Here is a 25,597-nt window from a genome sequence, read left to right on the forward strand (position 1 = left end):
CCCGGTATTTCTCTCTCTCATGGTGATGCGCGGCCGCGTAGGAACGATAGGTAGCCAGGCGATCACTTGCCGGCTACGCTCATCGTAATGCGGTAGAGAGGTTTCGACGTATTCTTTCCTTTGTAAGGAGGCAAATGGTCAAGGCGATTTAGTCGCCGGGCCATTCATCCTCCCGCGTTAGTTTAAGTTGTTCTGTACATGTGCGCGTTATGCAAACTTTATTATAACCGATTTTGTATTTGTTTGTCTGAATAGATTTAAGTTGTATGTTCTAATTAAGGAAAATTATTTATTCGTTCGACCTATCCTCTCGTTCCCCGATTGTTAAAGAGCGAAAGTGCCTCTCTTACTCTCCCCTTAATAAATTGGTGACGTCAGTGCCGAATAAGGCGCTGCCCCCGTTACATACTTTTCAGGAATAATTTTTTTGAGCCATTGCTTCTTTTGTAATCCTTTCACATAAATATTTCTACAATTATGTAAATAACTACGAATAGTACAATTTAAAAGATTATATGGTATGTTACCATTTCTCCATAATATACCTATAAAATTAATTATATTAAATATTTCAAATAAACTCATTGTTAATTAACGATTGTGACAGGGCTATAGCGATGCTCGCTGGCCCTGTGTGCGGCACTCTCCTCGCATGAACGCAGCGACCAAGTATACGCTATATAGCGACTACATACTTGTGTCGTTGCAGGATCTGGAGGGAGGAGCGCGACGATCGGCGAGGTGTCGCCGTGAGTGCGAGTGAGAGCGAGAAGAGCGAGAGAGAGAGAGAGAGAGAGCGATTTTGACTGATTTTTGACGGCGAGAGAAGTGGGAGCGCGGCGGCACGAGGCTTGGAAAATTAAGAGAGAAGAAGGGCAGTTAGGCGCGAGCTCTCAAGTAATTAGGGCTGCCTAAGGAGAGTCTGAACGAGAGGACATTTCGGCCAGAGAGGAACGACTGCCGGAAGTACGACTGCCATTTGCCGGGAGAGCCAGAAGTTCCAATCCGAGCCCGGACACCCAGCGACCATTCGCCGTCCCCGGGGCAAAGGCCGTGCTGCGGCCTCTCCTGCAGCAGTCCCAGTCATCGCCAGGGCGCCACTTCCAGCGGGCCTGCGCTTTCGCCGGCGTCGTCTCTCTGCCGACGGACCGTCGGCATCCGGTGGGTCGAAAACCTGTTCATCTCTCTCGCGCTAGCTCTCGCTCGATTACGGACATTAGTGTATTTGATTTTATCGCGCACGCTGAGCGATCTCGCTCGCGTGATCTCGCGAACTCTTGTCGTGGAAAGGCTGAACGAGCGCGCTCGCCGCGGCGAAGTTAATCTTGTAGCGATATTTGTGAAAAGGCGTCAATAAATGAGATCGCCATATGTAATATCATTGAATTAGAGTGTCCGTTCCTTTGTGTCAACCTTTCCCAGCCAGCGCGAACTTCGGCCTGTGAAAGTCAGCGCCGGCTTTCTTTACCGAGATAGAACCCAGAAAAATTAGCAGAGACCAGCCCATGGCGCACGGAGGCTGACCACTCTTGCACGATAATTGAAAAATAAATACCATGATGATGTAATTCCAACCACTTATTAACACTTTGATATTCAATAGACAGTTTGAGCCAATGATATGGAGGTTTAAAAAGTATTACTGTAGGTGAAGTATTAGAACATACTGGTAAATAGGCAAACTCCTTACAAATAAAAATATTATTAGGACTCTGAAAGCCTTGAATATCTAAAATATAGTCCATCTTAGAGTATAAATCCAATTATTCTCTATAATATGTGAGCTGAATCGTATCTCAAAGCAATAATGACTATATTTTTATTCTGAAGATCTAATATAAACCCTTTAATACTAAATTAATAAGTTAGAGGGTGCTACAGTCGGTTCACCCTCACTCTTTCATTTTAGCTATCTCTTCCATATACTGCATACAGAGATAATAGTGTTGCTTGCAGCGCCCTCACTTAACCTTTATAAGCCGCTTTGGCCTAGCAAAAGAGCGCAGTCTCTTGAGACAGCCTGCGAGCTAAGCTTGCCTTACCTTACTCCATTTGCAAGTAGTTCCTCAGTAGTTAGTTGAATCCTTATTGATTTATTAAACAAATCAATATTAATTTCCAACTAAGAACAAGTTCATTTTAGAGCTGTTCACTACCTTTTCCATCCTTTCATCATAATAATCCTTTATACAACTATAGACAAATGACTCTACAAGACAATAAAAACTAGATAAGGCTGATTCCACCTCAAATCATGCAGGGCACCGGGTGACCGGTAACGAAACAACATCAAAATACTTGGATAATGTTCTAGGCCCAAAATAAGACGACCCCTATTTTTTTTTTTCCCTCCCAAGATGCATAGGTGCATCAACAACGTACTTGAAAGATGCACTTTCAGAAAACAGACTAACAAAAAAAAAATATCGTATTCAATTTCAATCGATTTGCGCATGCTTATTTATCATCGGAATCGAATAAATCTTTTTTTATACGATAGAGAAATACAGGGCCTTCAAATCTATGCATTAAAATAAATGCACTAATGCATTTCCGAGAAGATTATGCACTTTTTCCAAAAAAATGCATCTCATAAAAAACTCGATTTATTTAAAAAACCCCACTTTTTTTTGCGCTCATAATTTTTATGGAGATTCTCTGATACGCTACCTTCAATCCAGTATAGGTCCCATTTTCGGTTTCTACTTCGTTACTGAGAAAAAAAAATTTTTCAACTAGAAAATTTTTTATGTTGACTATCTTGCATTCACACTCACGAGCATTTAAATAACATGATAATCGGCGAGTATTGACTTGTTATGATGTCAGCTGTTGTCATAGACCTTTATGTGTGTAGTCCTGTTTGTGTATACAAATTCCATGATACTTATAAATAGTCTTATCATTTATTCAGTAAGTAGCGACAGTGCGTGTTTGAATTTCTGCTTGACAACATGTCAGCTATGTTAACGTATTCTACGCAAAGATTAAAATGCCCCAATTATTTCAAAGTACATACTAAAGTGGTGTATAATAGCAACAAAGTGAATTTTCAAAAAATTGGTGACTATGCTGTATTTTTACAAGGAAAATTTACAAATCCTGATATAAAAGCTAGTGACAGTGTGTGTAGTAACTGCTATAAACGTATCATTAAAGCTTGCGATGCAATACAAGCAGAAAAAGAAGAAGAAACAATGTCAGATGACAATATTTCAATGGAAGGGAATGACGAAGAAGACAAGTTTATAGACACCTCAATTTTCATGGATGAATTTAATGATAAAATAATTGCTAATTTATAAAATCCAGTATCTCCTTTGCGTAAGAAAGGCAACATAAAAAATACAAGTGTTAAAAAATATGTTATGAAAAAAAAGAGAGAGCTTGTATCATCATTCTCTGAAGCTACAAATTGTAAATTACAAAAGATTTATGATGTACCTATTGAGGAGCCTGTAAAAAAGTTAAATGATTATTTCCCTCAAGAATTGAGAGAAAATTTCTCTAAGGCCTTCAGTAATTGCTCATGTTTTTCAAAGGTGATCAAACTCTTAACAATTATCGTTCCTTTGTTAACAAAGTTCGAAATTTTGACGTTATTTCCTGAAGTTACTATTTACATGATTGATAAGGCAAGAAAAATTGTTTCAAATCAAGGTAAAAATATAAATTTTTTGTTATGTAATAACAATCAATGCACAATTTTTTTGCGTGTTTTATTTTTATAGCTATTGTTATATTATCTCTAATCCAGATATTTATACTAAACCAGAGCAGTACAATGGTCATCCACTGGATTAACAAACAGGCGATATTGTCATGCAATATTATTTGAATGATGACTTCAATTGTTCGAGACAAAGTCCTAATAAAGCAGATGTTATAACAGTAAGAGAAAATGGCACGAAAGTTAAAAAAGTCAAGCGTTTTTTAACCCGAAGTTTAAAGGAAGTATATCACACTTTGAAAGAAGAGAATCCGGGTATAAAAATTAGCAAATCTAAGTTCTATTCCATGCGTCCAAAGCATGTTCTAATCGAACCAATGAATGACGTATGCTTATGTATTTATTGTGCCAACTTTGAGCTGTACTTAATTGCATTGAAAAACTTTATTGGTAAAAGTAGTGTTGACGTTTGCCGTTTACGTTCGACAGTTTTATCTTCTGTAGTATGTCCAGCACCTCAAGAAACGTGTTACTATCAAGAATGCGAGTTGTGTCCAGGTGCTGCGGGTGTCACATTTGACGTTTTGCATATAGATGAAACAGAGAATAATATAACAATATAATAATATAATAATATAACGTTTGCGCTGTGGAATAAAGGAAACTTAGAAACTAGAACAGTATCCGTCGCTACGTTCAAAGAAGAATTTACTAATCATGTAATTACAGTAACATCACATTTACGAATCAAAGAAGTACAGCGGTTAGCAATTAAAAATGAAAAAGAAAGAGTAAAATTATATCCCCAACATTTGCTAATACATATAGATTTTGCTGAGAACTGGTCAGTGATTTCAAAAAATCCAGTTCAAGTTAATCACTGGGTAAATGAACAAGTCTCTCTCTTCACTGCTGTCTGTTATGTAGGCAATGTCACAAAAAGTTTTGTGGTCGTAAGCGATGACTCAAAGCACGATTATTCCCACGCTTTACTAGCGATGCAAAAAATTATCGAAATTATTAACGAAATGGAGGAAATTAATGGTGGTTCAATCAATTCTATTAGTATAGTATCTGATGGAGCTGCGAGTCATTTTAAAAACCGCTTTCAAATGCACGAATTCAAAAATTCAAAAATATTTAAGAAATGGTTATTTTCTGCGACTGGACATGGTATAGGTGCTGTTGATGGTATAGGAGGTTTGGTGAAGCACTATGCCACAGTGCATAATTTACGTAGTTCTGAACTTGAAGCCATTCAAGATGCGAAGTGCTTCGTTGAACATGTTCAAAAGTACACTACGTCGATTAAATTGATTTATATGGAAGCATTTGAGGTTCAAAACTTTCGTAATCAGAAAATGGCAGAACGAATGGTGTCAAACAAATTCGAAGGCATTCAACGATGTCATATGTGAAAGTCAGTGATATCTGAAGGTAAATCGACATCGTTCATAGCTCGCACTGCTGTTCACTCTTGGGTAAAAATAGAAGAAAATAAAAAGAAAAAAAATCAAAGGAAACGTAAAACAAAGAAAGTTTCGGTTAAAGCTGGAAAAATGTCTAAGAAACCTAAGAATGTCAAGAAGGCTAAAAAGAAAAAGAATGTAAAAAGAAACAAGACAAACAATAAAAAAATGTGATATAATCAATAAAAAGCTGTTGTACTTCTTTATTCATAAGCTTGCGAGTATGAGTGCATAATTGTCAACACAAAAATTTTTCTAGTTGAAAAATTTTTTTTTTCTCAGTAACGAAGTAGAAACCGAAAATGGGACCTACACTAGATTGAAGGTAGCGTATCAGAGAATCTCCATAAAAATTATGAGCGCAAAAAAAGTGGGGTTTTTTAAATAAATCGAGTTTTTTATGAGATGCATTTTTTTGGAAAAAGTGCATAATCTTCTCGGAAATGCATTAGTGCATTTATTTTAATGCATAGATTTGAAGGCTCTGTATTTCTCTATCGTATAAAAAAAGATTTATTCGATTCCGATGATAAATAAGCATGCGCAAATCGATTGAAATTGAATACGATATTTTTTTTTTGTTAGTCTGTTTTCTGAAAGTGCATCTTTCAAGTACGTTGTTGATGCACCTATGCATCTTGGGAGGGAAAAGAAAAAATAGGGGTCGTCTTATTTTGGGCCTAGAACATTATCCAAGTATTTTGATGTTGTTTCGTTACCGGTCACCCGGTGCCCTGCATGATTTGAGGTGGAATCAGCCATAACTAACAACATGATTTTTATCGCCTATTTTAAAGAAACAATTAAAAATTTGTGGAAAGCTTATAATCATTCGAACGATTTAGATATAAACGATTGTATTAGATGGAGAAATCTAACAATTAATGCTATAATTTTAATTATAATTTTAATTAATGAATTTATGAAACGATCTGATTTAAGTAGAGCAATTCGACAAAGATGTCAAACTTGTGCTTGTCATTTGAATTCTATTGAAGTCAATTTAAGTAAAACTATAAAAGTTGGTGGAAGTATATATCCATTAACAGCTATTCGGATGAAATTCCAGGAGATGGAGTTGTTTGGAGGCCAATTCATTCAGCCTTTGAAAATCGAATTAGTACAGTCTGTACAGTTCATCAACATCATGTAGATATAAAAACATTTCTAGTTGCCGCAAATCAACTTTTACAAATTAAAATACCTCAATTTCTTGCTATCCATAATAACTTAAAAATAAATACAGAAATGGCATCACAATTTATCATAAAGAAAAATCAAGAAGAAGACATTCAAATCAAGTATTTCATACAAAATGTTTGCATTTATAAGACTACTGATCTTGATAGATGATTTCAAAATAACGTTAAAGATATTATACTTAAACAAATCGAAGAATTTCAAGAAAGAGACTCAGGCTGGTCGTTAAAAACTATTTTTTTTAACGTGTGGCTGGTCTCACTATTAATATAAATAAGTATAATACATTTAAACCGTGCTTATATAAGAGGTGTGTTCAAAAAATACCCGGAATTTTTAAATTTCGCGGGTCTGGAGAGTCCGATTGTCAAAATTTTTTTTTATTATTTTGGTATACATGCCCCTGAACTATGATAAAATTTTCAGCTATATTCACTGTTTACTTTGTCTGCGGTAGTCGCTAAGGTTTGAAGTGTTTTTATGAGCTCGGCGATTTTCGTTTTTTAAAAGAAATGGATCAAAAAATTTGTATTAAATCTTGCGTAAAAAATGAAATAAAGTGTAACAAAGTGTGTGAAATGTTACAAAAAGCCTATGGTGAGTCTTCTATGAAAAAAACAAGTGTTTAAGAGTGGTATAAGCGTTTCCAAGATGGCCGCGAAGACGTTGAAGATGACGAACGCTCCGGTCGACCCAGCACGTCAACAATCGATGAAAATGTGAAAAAAGTGGAAAAATTGGTTCTGAATGATCGCCGAATCACAATTAGAGAAGTTGCTGATGAAGTTGGCATATCAATTGGCTCATCTCATAACATTTTTTCAAATGTTTTAGCATGAAACGGGTGGCAGCAAAATTCATTCCAAAACTGCTGAACTTTAACCAAAAAAACAATCGCATGAACATCGCTCAGGAGCTGTTAAACGACGTCAACGACGATCCAAGTTTGCTTGAAAGGGTCATAACTGGTGATGAAACATGGGTGTATGGTTATGATGTCGAAACCAAAGCACAATCGTCCACCTGGAAGCATTCAACGTCACCAAGAGCGAAAAAAGCACGTCAAGTTCGATCAACTGTGGCGGTTTTGCTTACAGTTTTCTTTGACTGCAGGGCCGTGGTGCATCATGAGTTCTTATCACAAGGTCGTACGATTAATAAGGAGTATCACCTTAAAGTTATGCGACGTTTGCGTGAAGCAATCCGAAAAAAACGTCCCGATTTATGGAAAAACAATTCATGGCTTTTGCATCACGATAACGCACCTGCTCACTCGTCGTTGCTTGTTCGTAATTTTTTGGCCGAAAACAATACCGTAGTCGTACCCCAACCTCCATATTCACCAGATATAGCTCCGTTTGACTTTTTCCTGTTCCCAAAGTTGAAGAGACCCATGAAAGGACGGCGTTTTTCCTCGATTGAAGAAATAAAGGCCGAATCGCTGAGAGTGTTCAAGGACATACCGAAAAGTGCATATCAAGAATGCTTCGAAGATTGGAAAAAACGCTGGCATAAGTGTATTATATCTGGGGGGTATTACTTTGAAGGGAACCACATTGATGTAAACGAATAAATAAATATTTTTTTGGAAAAACGATAATTTCGGGTTCTTTTTGAACACACCTCGTATACCATTACCGTCAAGCATAGATAATAAAAGAGCCTGTGTTAATGTTAAAAATGAAGACAATGAATGTTTTAAATGATACTTTCATGCCTTCATCCAGTTGAAAAAAATCCAGAGTAATTAAGTACAAGCCCTATGAGAATGAACTGAATTTTGATAGTATAAGCTTCCCTGTAAAAATAAAAAATATATCTAAATTTGAAAAGTTGAATAATATAAGTGTAAATTTATATATACTTAAAAAATATGGATCGAAATATGAAGTCTCACCGTGCTATATAACGAAATTAAAACAAACTAAACATGTGAACTTACTCTTAATACAAAACGAATATATTGATGAAAATGATACTAATAGACCTCGAATATTAATATATGATGAAAAATTCAAATTAGAAACTTACTACTGATGCATTAAAACTTTATCTGCTCTCCTTCGTAAACAAGTTACTCAACATACTGAAAAAATTTATCTTTGTGAACGTTGCCTTCATTATTTTACTAACGAGGAAAATTTGAAATCTCATGAAGTTGACTGTTCCAAAATAAATAAGTGTCGGATTAATTTACCTGACGATGCTACCTTAGAATTAAAAAATTTTAAGCATAAAGAGGAAGTTTCATTTATTATATACGCTGATTTTGAATGTCTGTTAAAACCTATAGAAGAACCGAATAGAAATCTCAATGTTAAGAGACATAGTTTCCAAGAACATGAAGCCTATAGTATTGGATTATATGTAAAATGACGTTATGATGATAGTAAGTCGATATATGTCATACAGAAAAAAATTAAATGAAAACGAATCACCAGTATTATGGTTTATAAAGCAATTGAATCCCTAGTGATTGAGTTAGAACAGATATATAATAATGCAATAAAAATGGATTTATCATTTATTAATGAACAGGCATTCAAAACGGCAAGAAGATGTCATATTGGCAACCGATATTTCGAAGATAACCAAAAACGAGTTCGAGATCATTGTCATTTAACAGGAAAATTTAGATGTGCAGCTCACGATCATTGCAATTTGAATTATAAAAATGCCTCTTTCATACCAGTCGTATTTCATAACTTTACAGGCTATGACTCACATTTTGTTATAACAGAAATTGATACTAACTCAGAATTTAAAGGAAAGATCTCTGTTCTCGCTGAAAACAAGGAGCGATACATATCCCTCACAAAAGAAGTTACAAACAGTCGAATTAGCTTTCGTTTCATTGATTCCTTTCGATTTATGCTTACATCTCTAGATAAATTAGCATATTATTTACCTTAGCTAGATATTGTATAGAGAGAATTTCAGAAAGATAATTACACTTTAGAACAGATTAATTTACTCAAAAGAAAAAGAGTTTTCCCATATGAATACATCCAAAATTTAAATAGACTAACTAAGACAGAGTTACCATCTATTGAAAAATTTCATAGTCGATTAACAGATAGTGATATTCTTACTGAAGAATATAAGCATGCTCAAAACGTATGGAATATTTTCGGTAGTATTTGGAAGAAAATAGATTTAGGAATGTATTCTGATCTCTATCTGAAAACTGATGTACTTTTACTAGCTGATATTTTTTAAAATTTTCGATCAACCTGTAAGAATGCATATGATCTCGATCTTGCTTATTATTACACTACCCCTGGATTAACATGGAACGCGATGTTAAAATATACTAATATGAAGCTTGAACTATTAACAGATATAGATATGGTTTTATTCATTCGAAAAGGTATTCGTGGAGGTATTAGTCAATGCTGCAATAGATTTTCAAAAGCAAACAATAAATATATGGGTGAAGAATTCAATAAGGATGAGCCAAACAAAATTTTAATGTATTATGACGTAAACAACCTTTATGGTTGGGCTATGAATCAATCACTACCATTTGAGGGCTTTAAATGGGTTTCAAATGTGGATATGTCAAATTTTTTTAATGTCTCTGATGATAGCCACGTAGAGTATCCACAAGAGCTACATGATGATCATAAAGACCTACCTCTTTGCCCCGAACATACTAAAACCACCCGGATCAAAACAGAAAAAACTTTTGACAACGCTTTGTGATATGATACGTTATTCATTATAGAGAGTTAAAACAAGCTCTCAAATATGGACTAAAACTCAAAAAGATATATAGAGCGCTAGAATTCAAACAAAAACTATGGCTGAAACCATATGTTAATTTAAATACTGAAAAAAGAAAGCAAGCTAAAAATGAGTTTGAAAAATTACACAGGTTTACAAAAAAAAAGATGTCCGGATCTTGGGTCAGAACATATTTTTCTTATGTATTTTTTGACGCTGAATTCAAAGAAATTTTTGGTTTTGCTCCATCACGTCAGAATTTTTGGCAAAATCAAAAAATATGTCGAAAAAGTCGATTATTTTGTAAGAGATACGACAAACCTTGGACAATATTCAACATAACGAAAACGAATATGTAATACCACTCAATACATCGAAAATGTTAAAGCACTAACCGTTTAATCAAAAACGTCAACTTCAACGCCGACCCTTAATCCTCTTACCTCCTAACACTACCCCTAACAAACCACAAGCACGCTCACCCACGTAATCCAGAAAACAGTGAATTTAATCGCTAGTTTTTTAGCCATCAATCTGGTATAATACAGTGAGAAGATTAAACTATCAACTTTCTGGTTAAGCAGATGTATCTCACCATTCAGGCCTTATCCTATGAACCCCTAAAACTACCCCTAACAAACCACAAGCAGGCTTACTCACATACCCCAGAGATTAGCAAGTTAAATCGCCAGTTTTCTATAAAGTAATGAAGTTTAATACAAATAGAATGTTGAACCATCTACTCTTTGATTAACTAAATCTACCTGAATACCTTTTTCTAACCCTTCAACCCCCTCACACTACTTCTAACAAACCACTAGCTAGCTCATCCATATTAATAAGGTAAAAAGTTGTTTAATTGCCAGTTATCTTGGGAACAATCCATTTCATCCAATTAAATCTACCTTCTGATCAATAAAATTAACCTGAATACCTACCCTTAGCGCTCGGATCCTATTACACCATCTCTAACATACTTGAAACAGGCTATCTCTCAAACAGCAAGTTTAATCTGTAGTTTTAAATAAAAAAATGAGTTCAATACTATCAGAAGGGCCCTGTGTGCTGGTCTGCTTTTAGTTTGTTACGTGTATGAGTAGCCTACCATCTTATTCTATTTTTAAGCTTACGAAATATCATGTCATTTTAATCAATAAAAATATATCTAGCATTTTATAGAATATATCTCTACACTTTTAACCCACAAACCCAAACGTACGAAGCTCAAATTAATAAATTCGAAGCCTTTAAACTCTCGTTCCCCTGATTTCAAGCTCATAAAACTGTAATGTAATAAAATCGAAGTTATTTAAACTTCAAGCTCACAAATTCAAAGTTTACGATTTCAAAACCCACCACATTTAAGCCCACAAATCCAAAGCTGCTTAAAATCAGAACCCCCAATTGAATGCATATAAATTGGAAGCTTATGAAACCTAAGACAACAAATTATAAACTCCAAATCTACTTTTCTAAAGCCCAAGTTTCAAAAGCGCAAACCTCAAATCCCAAATTCTAACACAGACCAAAAAATTCAAGTTCTCTCTAAACCCACAAACCTGAATTCTGTATACACACTTGCAAATATGCGTAATTAATGAAAAGTTCTGTATCGAGAATGGTCTGATAGTGATTGTAGTTTTCAATTTCTTTATTTATGATTATTTTGTAAATTCATATTTTTTCGTCGTTAACATTTTAGGATAAAAATGGAAAAAATGAATCAGTGTAGTAACGATCCCAATCACTTCTGTATTATGTGTGGTGAATACCTTACAATTAAAGAACGAAAAAAATTCACGGATTTATTGCAATCTTGGTATATTAAATGTTACGAGAAATCTTCAAATGAAATCCAAAAGCCATGGATTCCACAGACTATCTGTGTAAAGTGCATTCACAGACTAAGACGGTGGAAGAACGGTGACGATAGCACAAGACACTTTTTATCTCCGATGATATGGAGAAAACCTCAAAATCATAGGAATGATTGTTACCTTTGTTTGTGTAACACTACGGGTTATAACATTAAAAATAAATACAACATTACATATCCAAAAGTATCTTCAGTGACTTTTCCAATCATCAATGATGAAACTAGTACCATAAGGAGAAAATCTAATGAACAACTTGAAACTAATGATGTGATTGTAGATGAAGAAGAGATTACAGATTCTGATAATACTGAATCTGAACATGAAGATTCTCATTGTCATGACAGTTCTTTTTTCGAAGAGAAGACTCCAATTTTATTTAACCAATTGACATTAAACGATCTTGTACGAGAGTTAGATCTTTCTAAAGGACGTTCAGAACTACTTGCTTCTAGGCTGCAAGAAAAAAACTTGTTAGAAAAAGGAACTAAGGTTACTCATTACCGCAATAGAGATGAGCCTTTCAGAAAATATTTTTTGGAAGAAAACTTTTTGGTATATTGTTGTAATATCAAAGGACTTATAAACGAGTTAAATGCAGATTACTTAGCTGAGGATTGGAGACTTTTCTTGGATTCTTCAAAAAGAAGTTTTAAAGCTTTACTACTGCATAATGGTAATAAATATGCTTCGGTGCCAGTTGCTCATTCTGTAGTGCTTACTGGAGAATATGAATCCATCAGTTTTGTATTAAAGAAACTTAATTACGAAAAGCACCAATGGCTCATTTGCACAGATTTAAAGATTGTCACTATAATTCTAGGACAGCAAAGTGGTTTCACTAAGTATCCTTGTTTTATTTGCAAATGGGACAGTCGTGATCGTGAACAGCACTATATAGAAAAAAATTGGCCAATAAGAGAAGAGTTAAAACCTGGAGATAAAAATATTATTTTAAAGAAATTAGTTGATCCTTCTAAAATACTATTACCACCATTACACATCAAGTTAGGTTTAATAAAACAATTTATAAAAGCTTTAAAAGCTCAAAATAGTAATGCCTTCATCTACTTACGTACTAAATTTCCCAAGTTGTCAGAAGCCAAAATTAAGGAAGGTATGTTTGATGGTCCACAGATAAGAGAATTGTTAAAAGATCAAACTTTTGAAGAAAAAATGACAGATTTAGAAAGAAAAGCTTGGAAAGGTTTTAGAGAAGTAGTCACTAAATTTTTAGGAAATAATAAAGATCCTTAGTATAAACAAATTGTTGAAAATATGCTTGACAACTTCAAAAACTTGGGACGTTTAATGAGCTTAAAAGTACATTTCTTACATTCTCATTTAGAAAGATACCCGGAAAATCTTGGAGCTGTAAGTGAAGAGCAAGGAGAACGTGCTCATCAAGATTTAAAAGAAATTGAAAGACGTTACCAAGGTTTCTGGGACAAAATTATGTTATCAGATTACTGTTGGACCCTTAAGAGAGATACAAAATCAACTTATAAACGAAAATCAAAGAGAAGATCTTTCGAACAGAAAAAATAGATATAGAATATGACATTGTGAGAGGCGAGGGGACTCACGTTAATCAAGCACCCCGATCGTGAGAGGCAAGGGGACTCACGTTAAACAAGCACCCCGGTGAGAGGCAAGGGGAACTCACGGTAATAAAGCACCCCAAAGGAAACATAATCCTATTACGTCCACGTCGTTGTTTCTGGGTAGTGCTAAAAATAGGAAGTTAATGGGTTTAAGGTAGTGAAGGGCACTCACGTTAAACAAGCACCCCGGTGAGAGGCAAAGGGACTCACGTTAATCCATTTACTACGTCCACGACGTTGTTCAAGGCTAAAGCAAAAAGTAAAAAAAACAATTGTGACCAGCAAAGGGGCTTAGTGCATAATTTATTAAAGCGATTGTCAAAGGCAAGGGACTTGAAATTACTTTCTGGGTTGGGGGGTGGGAGGAGAAGTGGCAGGGTAGGGTCTAAAAATCAAAAATCGTCAACTACGTTGAAGACGGGGACTCCAAAACCTATGGGAATTTACTGAAAGCGACGCCTTATGGCAAAGATTTTATCGTTCAAAAAAAGAGTGCATTGGGCATGTTAAAAAAAGAATGGGTTCCCGTCTCCGAGAGTTAGTTAAAAATACCGTAGACGATAAAGTCGTAAAATCAGGGAAAAGTTTGGCCAAAAACGAAGAAGGAAGAGGTGCTAGGTGGAAAAGGTGAATTGAGTGGGAAAATGATTGACAACTTGAGTCGGTATTACGGATCTACAATTCGACACAATTGCGAGTCTATAGAAAAAATGAAAACTGCTATCTGGGGGACATTATATCACCAACAATCGACCGATGAAAAACCGCAGCACGACAAATGTATGAGCGGCAAAACTCATGGTGTTTGTTGTACCAAAAGGCTCTAGCAGCAGAAACGATTGAAGATTTCACACACAGCTATAATCCTCTACCAGATTATATTATACAAGCAATCAAGCCTATATATGAGGATTTGAGTAAAGATGAACTTGTAGAAAGGTGTGTTGGAGGATATACGCAGAACACCAACGAAGGTTTAAATCAATCGATCTGTTTATCTCATCAAAAAAGTTATCAGAAAGCAAGAATTTAGTTCAGTTTGCAGCCAATGTTGCTGACAGTATCTTCAACGAAGGTTGTGGTGCTTCATTAATGTTTATGCATGATATGAGAATCGGCGTTGGGATGAGCGCTCATGTCTACGCTGTAGCGCAAAATGCGGATCGCATTGCGAGGGCTAATAGAGTCGCTGAACAGCAAAGCAAATGATCCCGAATTCAACGTAGATTAATACACTTTATCTAAAAAATCAAACTTTTTTGATTTCAGACGATTCTACGATGAATGCTGATGGACACCGCAGAGCACCTTCTGAAAAAGACGTTTTCAGAAATACTCTCACATGGGCTTATTTTGCAATATTTTCTTATGAAAATTTTTTTAAAGATTGTCGAAATGATGTACGACAATATTCCTTTATTTTTAATAAAATATTTTAAGACATATCTCTGTAAAAAATTCATAAAAAAAGCGTTTTTTGGTCGCTACTCCTCCCTTAAGTGAGCGAGCTAGCTTCTGGTTTGTTAGAAATACTGTTATGGGTGTTGTTAGGGATTTGAAAGGGTAGGGATAGATATTAATTTTATAGATTTCGTTGAGTATAATTCAACGATCACCATGACGATCAACGATCAACGATCACCATGATGATCAACTGAATTGAACCAGATTGTTTCGGCGATTAAACTTGCTGCTCCCTGGGTTATGTGGGTGAGCCTACTTGTGGTTTGTTACGGGTAGTTTCAGGGGTTCATAGGATAAGGCCTGAATGGTGAGATACATCTGCTTAACCAGAAAGTTGATAGTTTAATCTTCTCACTGTATTATACCAGATTGATGGCTAAAAAACTAGCGATTAAATTCACTGTTTTCTGGATTACGTGGGTGAGCGTGCTTGTGGTTTGTTAGGGGTAGTGTTAGGAGGTAAGAGGGTTAAGGGTCGGCGTTGAAGTTGACGTTTTTGATTAAACGGTTAGTGCTTTAACATTTTGGATGTATTGAGTGGTATTACATATTCGTTTTCTTTATGTTGAATATTGTCCAAGGTTTGTCGTATTTCTTACAAAATAATCGACTTTTTCGACATATTTTTTGATTTTGCCAAAAATTCTGACGTGATAGAGCAAAACCAAAAATTTCGTTGAATTCAGCGTCAAAAAATACATAAGAAAAATATGTTCTGACCCAAGATCCGGACATCTTTTTTTTTTTTTGTAAACCTGTGTTATTTTACAAGGTTATGATTAATGTAGTATATGGTAAAACGATGGAAGACGAAAGGAAACGAAAAGAAGTCAAACTGATCAATCAATGGGGTGGTAGATATGGCACTGAAGCTCGAATTACCCAACCAAATTTCCATAGTAGTTCCATCTTTCATGAAAATTTAGCTGCTATTCAATTATCCTGGACAATTATCAGTATTAGGAAACCTATATACATATCGGTCTATGTGTATTAGATCTTTCAAAAACATTAGTCTATGACTTTCATTATGGTTGCATGAAGCAACGAATTGGTGAAATGTAACTTTATACTGATTTTTATAATATATATATAAACTTTATACTGAGTTACTTTATACTGATACTGAGAGCCTCATTTATGAAATTCAAGATGTCGATATGTATGAGATCATGAAAGTAGACATTGATAAATTTGAAACATCGGAATATCCTACTGATAATCAATTTGGGATGCCTCTAGCTAACAAAAAAGTTCTTGGTATTATGAAGAATGAGTGCAATGCTGCTATTATAAGAGAGTACATTGGGTTACCAAGTAAACTATACAGTATCGAAATAATAAATAAGGATCCCTTGAAAAAGGCAAAAGGAGTGAAAAAACATACAGTAAAAAATACAATAACTCACTTAGATTATCGAAAGTGTTTAAACGAAATGGAAATTATTAAACGTACCCAATGTAATATTCGATCTAAATTACATCAAGTAATAATAGAGAGAGAGAGGAAAAGACAGCACTAAGCCCTCATAATGATAAACGTTGTATTTTTGATAATAATCCGGACACACTTCCATGGGGGCATTATCAATCTCTCGAAATTGCTGAAATGAAAGAAAGAGTTGAACAGCTACGAAGAAAGAGGTATAGAGAAGAAAACGAAGTGACAGAAGAAAATAGTAATATGCAAAGATCCAGAATTGAAGAAAATAATTCTAGAGGGCAGCACTAGCGAAAGAATTCTACTCCTTCGATAGTTACTAGATTGCGCTGATGACTAGTAATGGAGAGGGAGAAACAATGGATACCTGAGTCTACAGAGTGGGAGAATGGTTTTAGATGAAGAATCATGAGAGTGGGAGACTGAAAGAGAGAGAAGCGGCGACGGCGGCATGAGCTTTAAGAGTGGGGTTGCCACTTATAAAACTGAGAGCTCACTCTTGTTCGAAACAGTTTCTCAGCTCTCACTCAAGCAACAGTCTTACCTCAACCTCTAATAAATCTTCCACTAACCATTGAAACAAGTAAGACATTTAAATAATTTTAGTTTATTAATACCTTAGTAATAAATAAATAAATAATTAATTCTTTGTTTTTTTATTTTACAGAATGGATTTCTCGGCAATAAATAAAATTTCCAAGATGACTTTCCTTTCTCCGACGGCGATGTCCCAACTTACATCGAATACATTATATCAACTTACTAAAGTTAAATCATTAACAACGAAATATGGATTTAGCGTTGTTATTACAATAAATGATGAATTTGAGGTGTTCCTGCCCCAAAGAGTTAATGTACTTTTAGAAAAAGATGATGAAAGATTAAAAAACCTACATCAAACTAGCGAGAAGGAGGAGCTCTTTATTTACCATATTGTCGATTCAAACTTCGAATTTAAACATAATTGTATCTTCAACGAATAATAATTAATTTATTATAATACTAATGTAAATAGCTGCACTATGAATAATAAAAAAAATATATCTAATCGAATAGTTTTTTCCTTATTTTTTCTTTATTTAACTATCCTCTTATTTCCTTTTGTGGAGAGGTAAAAAAAAAGTTCATAATGTAGCCCTTTCCAATGAATTTTATCTCATTGTAAAGGTAACTCATGAGTGACGATTCGAAAGGAAGTACCTCACAGGTGAGAGCGAAGGTTGGGGCTCCCACTATTCGTATAATTAACCGTAAGTTCCGATAGAGGGCAGTCATTCGAGTTCTAATATAATTATAAGAAGGATGCATAGCTTGCATTACCATTATTCAGTGAGAAGAAATAGCTATAGCAAGACTATCCTCTTGTGATTCATCATAGCGCCTATTAGAAGAAACAAGAAGAGCATTCGTGCTTTAAAGCATGTATGGTTCTCGGATAATATACAAATTCATCATCTTCCTATTGAAGACAAAGACTCAAGGAAAGGAGTGTGGGAGCAGCTTGCACGAGATCGAGAACGCTTCCAACGTCGTATTATGCAACTAAGTAGTATAATATTGCGAGCAGAGGCCTGCAATGGCTCGGTCGGTAGGGCGACGGACTCGCACCCGGTAGGCCCGGGTTCAATTCTCAGTTCCTGCTGATACAAGCACCTCTGAAAAAAGTTGTTCTCAAACACATTGCAAGCCTCCGTCGCTAATTAGCACTGATGGAGCATAAATAGAGCGACGTTAAAATAAAAAAAAAAAAAAAAAAAAAAATATTGCCAGCACTATTTAAAAAACGTATAATAATGATGAATCATATTCTTGAACCTATACTAAAAAATCATTGCATAGTATACACTTAACAAACTAAAAATCTAAGTGGAGGTAGAAGAAGCAGCAAGTGTTGGGAGGCGGTCTGGCGGCTAGAAAAAAGTGTAGTAGTGGGGTAAGGATCTTAAGAGAGAGAGAGAAGAGCTCGAAAAACGTCATTCTGTTAGAAGAATCATCACCAGTAGTATCCACTTCCTTCTCCACTATTCTCAAGTCTTCGATAGCAAGATGGACTTAGAAATGTTAAATAAAATAGCTATGAAGCCCTTTGATCCGAAAAAAATTACTACCGAAGAAAAATCATTATGAACTTGAAGAAAATCATTGTTATTTAGTAACAAACTTTAAGGAAGAAGATAACAATCGAATCATTCTCGAGCTCGATGCTGAATTCCAACTTATTTTACCAGATCGAATTTCAAGAGCCATCATGAAACATTATGATCTTTATATATTACTTTCAGATCATGTACAAAAATATTGTTTATAGATTGAGTATCATAGCGCTGGTAGATTTCAATTTATTATTTAATGTAACAAAAATGTATCTTTATTTCAATAAAGTATGTACAATAAATTTATTATAAAATATATTGTGGAGAGGTAAATGAGTCACAGGTGTTTTTACTAAAGCAGGTTTCGACTTGTTCTAATGGACTCACAAGTGATGATGCTCAAATGGAAGTACCTCACAGGTGAGAGTGAAGGTTGGGGCTCTTACCATTAAAATAAAACAAAAATTATTTCTTATTATTATGATATTTATTTGAATAAAAGTTATTTTACATAAACGTCTTTATTCTTTCATACGTATAAAGTCTTATCTATTCATGAATTGTGCGAGTTGTCGAATCCCAACCATTTAACGTATACTCGATTATCACGTTTCCTTAAAACTTTTTCTATGAGATAAACATCAGGATACATAGCTTTCTGTAGTTCTTGCTCCTAAAAACCTCCAACAATTGGATTGCCTTTGTAATCTCTTAAATGATAAGTGATAGGCTTTGTCTTCGTAACTCGTTGAATAGTAAAAATCTCAGTAAACCAGTTAGGAGTGTATCCTTTTTCGAAAACGTGTTTAGACTTACTCATACGTACTTTATCGTCTACTTGGAATTTAGGGCTCTTAACGAAAAGACATCGGTCGTAAGAAAATTGTCTCAACACCTGCATTTCATTCTCTTTACTTACGTCTTTAGGCTTCATATCTATCGTACGATGTTTTCGATTATTGTAAGATTTCAATAAATCAGCTTGAATGTCGATCCATTTGTAATTTCTTTGTAGACTGAATTATTTCCACATGACATTTTTTAGTGTGCGATTGAAACGTTCATAAATAGATGCCTTAAGATTGCTATAGGTTGATATCGAAAGCCTTTGTTCTCTCTCGAGTAGCCTTGCATCTCTACAAGATTAGCTTGCCATGTCTCATCTATTCCGCGTACATCAACTTTTCTACGCGGATAGTTTCGACGTGCTGGTTTATGTAACTCATCCACCACTCTTTGATGTTTCATTTCAATCTATTTTTTAAATTGATTTAAAAAGTCAAACGGTCCAATATTTCTTTTTTTCTCCTTATTATTATTATTATTAATATTATCTTCTTCTAACTATTTAATAACTACTCGATGCTTTACTAATTCTAATCTTATTGTATCCAATGATTTTATAAAATCATTTATCGTACTCGTAGTAACGTTAGCTTCACTAGTTTTTCGCAACGTTCGTAAGTTTACAGCATCGTTACTCTCCTGAGGATCGGCTACATTACAAATTCTTTTGTTATTCGCGTCGTATTGTCCTTCTTTAGTGATTTTATACCCTAGACCAGGAGAACCTCGATTACCCTCCTTTTTTTTATTCAATATACGTCCAAATACATCAACACTCATTTTATTACTGAGTAATATTTAGGATTCTCTTAATATACGAGTATATAGCCAGCTTCACGTAATTCTTCAATAAAATTGAATGAATTTCATTAACATGACTAGAATTACCGCCGGTTTGTTCGGAAATAAGCAATCTCAATCGATCAACGAGCTCGTTTGGATCATCCCAATATACATAATCAAATAATGTTCCTTTTCTAGCTATTTTATAGTTAGGAAAAAGACCTATGCCATCAATAGTCGATTTTCGCTTCTTACCGCTACTGCTCAAAGATAAATTTGGACCAATATACTTTTTGAATTTATTTACATGCTTATTGTGATATTCTCCATTTGTTTCGTATCTCTTTCGATGGGCGTTTGTGATTTCAAGAATTTTTATATAATTTTCAATATCCGATGAACTGATTAATTTAAAATCAGGTTCTTTACGAAAGAGAAGTTCCATTAAACCAGGCGTCTTGCTGTATGCTTTATCATTCACAGTCACGTTATCGTTTTGGAAGGAGATTGGAGAATTACCTATGACATGTATTTTCATGCAAGCGAACACCAAATGTCTTGTCTAAATTACTTTTCTGCTGAAGTTCATGCAATAGTCGAACATAGTTTCCTAGAATCGAATCATCCAATAGCTGTTGTCTCTGGTCTATAGTTACATTTGAACTACTTTTGTTCAAATTTATAGCAGTTGTATCAAGTGATGATTCATCATGATCATCATCAATAGAAATAGCAGACTCAAATGTAGTATCAAGCGGTTGCAATGTAGAATTTAATTCATTAGCAGTACTATTTAAATATTTAGATTTGTAGGGAGTGTCAGTTGCTATTTCTGACTTGAAAACATTTTCGAACGCGATTTTCTTTTTCTTTTTCGTTGGCTGTTCAGCAGTAGTAGCTTTACTTTTATCAGTAGTTACCTCTACGAGTTTCTTCAATGGATCAACCATAGGTTTAAAAGTTTCATGCAATGTCTTTTCTAAATCAGCTTTACTGCATTTTATTAGTTGATACTTGCGTCTTATGGCATCACGAGCCATGGATAATTGCTCGAGCACCTTCTTTTGTCTTTCAAAGTCAGCCATGTTTACGCTTGTAATTTCTAAAGTTAAATAATCTTCATCTACTCCTCTATATTTATAGCAAAAGAATCAAATCCCTTTCTATGTCGTCCATGATTTATTAGTCTGTCTCTGTCGATAACCAAAAACCCATGATTATCGTCTCTCCAACATTTTGAGCAAATTGCTTTAAACTTCTCAAAAGACATATCTGAGTTAACATGATCATTGCAAATGTGCTTAATATTTACGTCATCTTGTCGAAACAAAACAAGTAAATTCACATTCGAATGAGAATGAGATGCTTCGGAATGCGAGCGTACAATTGACAGATATAGAAACTATCTACTTTTTTATATCTACCCATACAGAAAAATGTTCTTACGTTATCTTGCCTCTCAGTGGATATATCGTCAAAAATCATGATAGAATTTGGTCATGTTTTATCTGGTGAAACAACTGTCTCATGCTCGCTGAAAGCATGATACTCTATACCATTAATAGGCTCTAATAAATCTTTCAAAAATTTATATTTAAGCTGATTAAGGGATTTTGTGTAGACATATACGTTTTCAAATCTAAGATCATTAGGATGAGAGATTAATGTTAATAAACAATTAGTTTTTCTACAATTACTAGGTCCATAGAAAACAGCACGGATACTATTAGGCAATAGTTCGCCATGTCTTTTTTCTTGTTTTTCCGTCTCTACCACTCTATCGAAATTAATGACTTGAAGCTTAATAGCCTGTTCTTTGAAATCCATGTTACTTACTCATCATCTACACCTCAATGAATGAGTTTGTTAGGTATAAAAAGTCTACTTATTTATCTTTTATTTCATTAACATGCTGTCTTTCGAAGAAGTATGATCACGTACTATAAAAGAAAAACTGGTGGTGATCTAGTGAACAAGATTATAAATAACTTGCCTATTGAAGCACACTTACCTGGATATCAGTATTGTGGTCCTGGTACAAAATTGAACAAACGATTGGCACGTGGAGATCCTGGTCAAAATCCACTAGACATTGCTTGTAAAGAACATGATATTGCTTATGCGCAAAATCTAGAGCATATTGCGACAAGAAATAAAGCTGACGAAATTCTAGCTAAAAAAGCTTGGGAAAGAGTGCAAGCTAAAGATAGTAGTTTTGGTGAGAAAGCAGCTGCCTTCACTGTAGCCAACATTATGAAAGTTGTAACATGATGTTTTGCCGACTAACAATCACCATGGTACTCGGCGTAATATGGATTACAAGTTATGATAATTAGTTTATCAGATAATTGGGCGCTAGGCCAATTACTAATTAATTAGGCATAGTTAATTCTTCAGGGGAGTGCCACCCTGAATAATAACGATTGGTGTTAAGAATTTTAGCTAACACTGCAAGTAATTTTATATAGAGCAGTTTAATATTTCGTCAGGCTAATCCCCTTGAACTACGGAGCTGACAAAATATTATTCGCGAATCAATAAGTGTATAGATTTGTTTATCCGCGATACTTATCCGCGGCTAAGCTCACTTTGATGCTAGGTCGTGGCTTACCTTGATAGCAAACAGTCGGAGAAGGTCCAGCTCAAAATATTTACTAGTTCCTCTTATTCTCTGTGGGATTTGAATAATATCTAAGGTTGGATAGACAGAGGAAGCAGATTATTGGAATAAGTAAAATAATTGGAGTGGTATAAAATTGACCCAATTTATTAGATAACAATTTATGTAATTATCTTGTGCAAGATTAATCACCATCGAAATTACCGTTAGGTTAGGCACATATAACTTGAAACTAATAACAGAATAAAAAATTTAAACTTTGAAATTAGGCACCGGTACAATGAGCTTCGAACGCTATCGCGCTATTACGTACTCTTCTTTGCACTATTTACCTAACTCTTAATTTCGCTAATGTGCAATGCAGTGAAATGAATAAACGTGAAATTACTGGTTAACAATAAGTCGTGCGGTACTTACTTTTAGACCGGAGTAGATTTGGTATTTCTATTCAATCTCAATTGTATATCGTTAAATTAGCGGCTTCCACATTTAGCAACGTGACTTTGTACAGTTAGAAATCAGGCACGGTAAGCACGAGCGAGCTATGGTGCTTCTAAATAATTGTAGTTCGATTCTAGGAAAACCACGGGAAGAAGTTGCAAAGCGGTTCAAGGACATAGACTATACGTCTGTATCAGTCAAAGGTCATCGGCAAACTCCGGCTAATTCTTCCTCTCCCTCTTTCTCCTAGTCGTAACTTTTCGTAGTCGCAATATAATTTCGGTTTCGATGATTTTTGGTGTTTAATGTTATCTCTCTCTATCATATCAATCCGTATACAGGCTTGTCTCTGTCTATTAGGAAAGTTGAGTGTGATGCGCCGTCCTTTTCTATCTATTAAGCTATCTCTGTCTATTTAACGTAGGTATAGATATAGGTGGGTGTGGCTAATGCAGCATATGAATATGTATATCAAGCAACATAGTAATTGCTATTACACTCAGGATATATTAGATAAATTTTACAATTATTTTTGATAGATAATTGTGAGAAAATAATTTCAATATTTTGACATACACTTCTGCGGCAAATATTAATACACTTTTACGTATTTTTGCTATCAGAAATATTTAGTCTTAATTGAGTATGCAGACCGAATCATAAAAGCTGCCCTACATTTATATAGGCAAAATTCAAGAAAATATTTTATCTATGTTGGTAGCATAAAAAAAATTTACTATACATTCACGCAAAATTAGACAATGAATTACGCAAAAATAAAATTCATATTAAATGTATTTTTCGAACGCTCTTCTTGAGTTAATCGACATATCTGAGTTGATTGCTCTGTAATTCCTTATTTTCTTTCTTGCAATATATGTTTACGGCAGCGTTGGTTAATTTCTTCTTCTTGAAGTGAACTGCCTTTATTGGTATGACGACTTTCGGAGGAGGTTTTGGAAGAATAGCAGGTTATAATAATTATTTATTAATAGTACCGCTGGTGCTCATCGCGTAACAGCACGTGAAAAATAAATAAATAAATAAATTGATAATTGTAAATTATTTTACAATTCACTGCGCTAGTGTAATTCGGGATACGGGGAGCTGTCGCTGGCCTTTCCAGGACCACCTTGCAGTAATTCACCGACTGTTATTATTATATATAAAACCGCCTGTTACAAAGTTAAAAGTAAGCTTGGTATGAGTGCTGATATGAAGAAAGGTAGTAAGAAACGAGGTAGAGGATTTATAAAACGCCAAGCACGAAAGAAATGTAGAAAAATCTAAAAGCCGTCAGTTACATTGAATAAAATTATTAAGACGGTCTCGAAAAGTAGTGAGCCTAACAATCGAGCTCTTGTAGTTATTCGTTCGGCTATAAAAGGAGCAAAAGAAGCTGTGAAAAAGGCTGGCGGTAGAAGTAAAATAAATATACCACGTATTTTACCTATTCCCAGTAAAATTGGTGAAGCGCTTCCTTTTTTAATTCCATTATTTGCTGCTTTAAGCGCCACTGGAGCTCTAGCTGGAGGAGTTGCTTCAATAGCTAAAGCCGTTAACAGTGCTAAGGCCGCTCAGAATTAATTGAAAGAAGCTCATAGACATAATTTTACTATGGAAGCTATTGCTATTGGTAAAGGAATTTATTTGAAACCATATCGTAAAGGTTATGGTCTTCATCTGAAACCATATTCAAGTGGAAAAGTTTTAAAAAAAAGCTCAAAATAACTTTACCTAATCGATCACTAATAGATCATGATATAAGAAAATATGCTAAAATACTAAAAATTGCAAATTTTCCAGGTGTTTTCATGCGTAATGCTCTGCCAGCCGATGGACCACGATATAAAGAGACAGCTATTGTAAATTTAGATGATAAACGTGGACCAGGTACTCATTGGGTGGCATACAAAAAGAAAGGTGATGAGGTTACGTATTTTGATAGTTTTGGTAATCTACAACCGCCTATAGATCTATTGTTTTATCTTAAAGTTAATAGAATCATGTATAATTATATTAGATATCACGATTTTAATACATATAATTGCGGCCATCTTTGTCTCAAATTTCTTTTAAACAAACTATAGAAAAGACGACTAGTATATAAAATACTCATTCAAAGAATGACTATCATTTGATATGAATCTGGAGAATACACTGACATTGAGTCTCTCAGGAACATCATCCGTACTCGAAACCTATTATTTTCCACCGATCGAATTGATACCAAACAAAAAATACGTTCTTGGTCTAGTTGAGCTATAAACATTTAATTCAATAACAAACATTGACGTTGGTTATAATAAGTTTTACATTGAAGGTCAAGAAGCTATCACTTTACCGACTGGTAGCTACGAAATAGA

At 34.6% G+C, this 25,597-nt stretch overlaps 1 protein-coding gene across 3 annotated transcripts in view; it reads left to right on the top strand.

The window, feature by feature from the left end:
* Positions 1-25,597, top strand: part of LOC131674380 (uncharacterized) — a 107,941-nt gene that overhangs the window by 10,363 nt on the left and 71,981 nt on the right. Inside the window, exon 2 of one of the 3 annotated variants that reach the window (XM_058953218.1) lies at positions 25,038-25,154. The exons of the other annotated variants lie outside the window; for them this stretch is intronic. The gene's annotated coding sequence lies outside the window, so the exon portion shown is untranslated. The remainder of the gene's footprint in view (positions 1-25,037; positions 25,155-25,597) is intronic. 3 annotated transcript variants of the gene reach the window in all.

Source organism: Phymastichus coffea, unplaced genomic scaffold (assembly GCF_024137745.1).
Source record: "Phymastichus coffea isolate CEN01 unplaced genomic scaffold, Cenicafe_Pcof_1.1 PCOF00001, whole genome shotgun sequence".
NCBI classification, from domain to species: Eukaryota; Metazoa; Arthropoda; class Insecta; order Hymenoptera; family Eulophidae; genus Phymastichus; species Phymastichus coffea.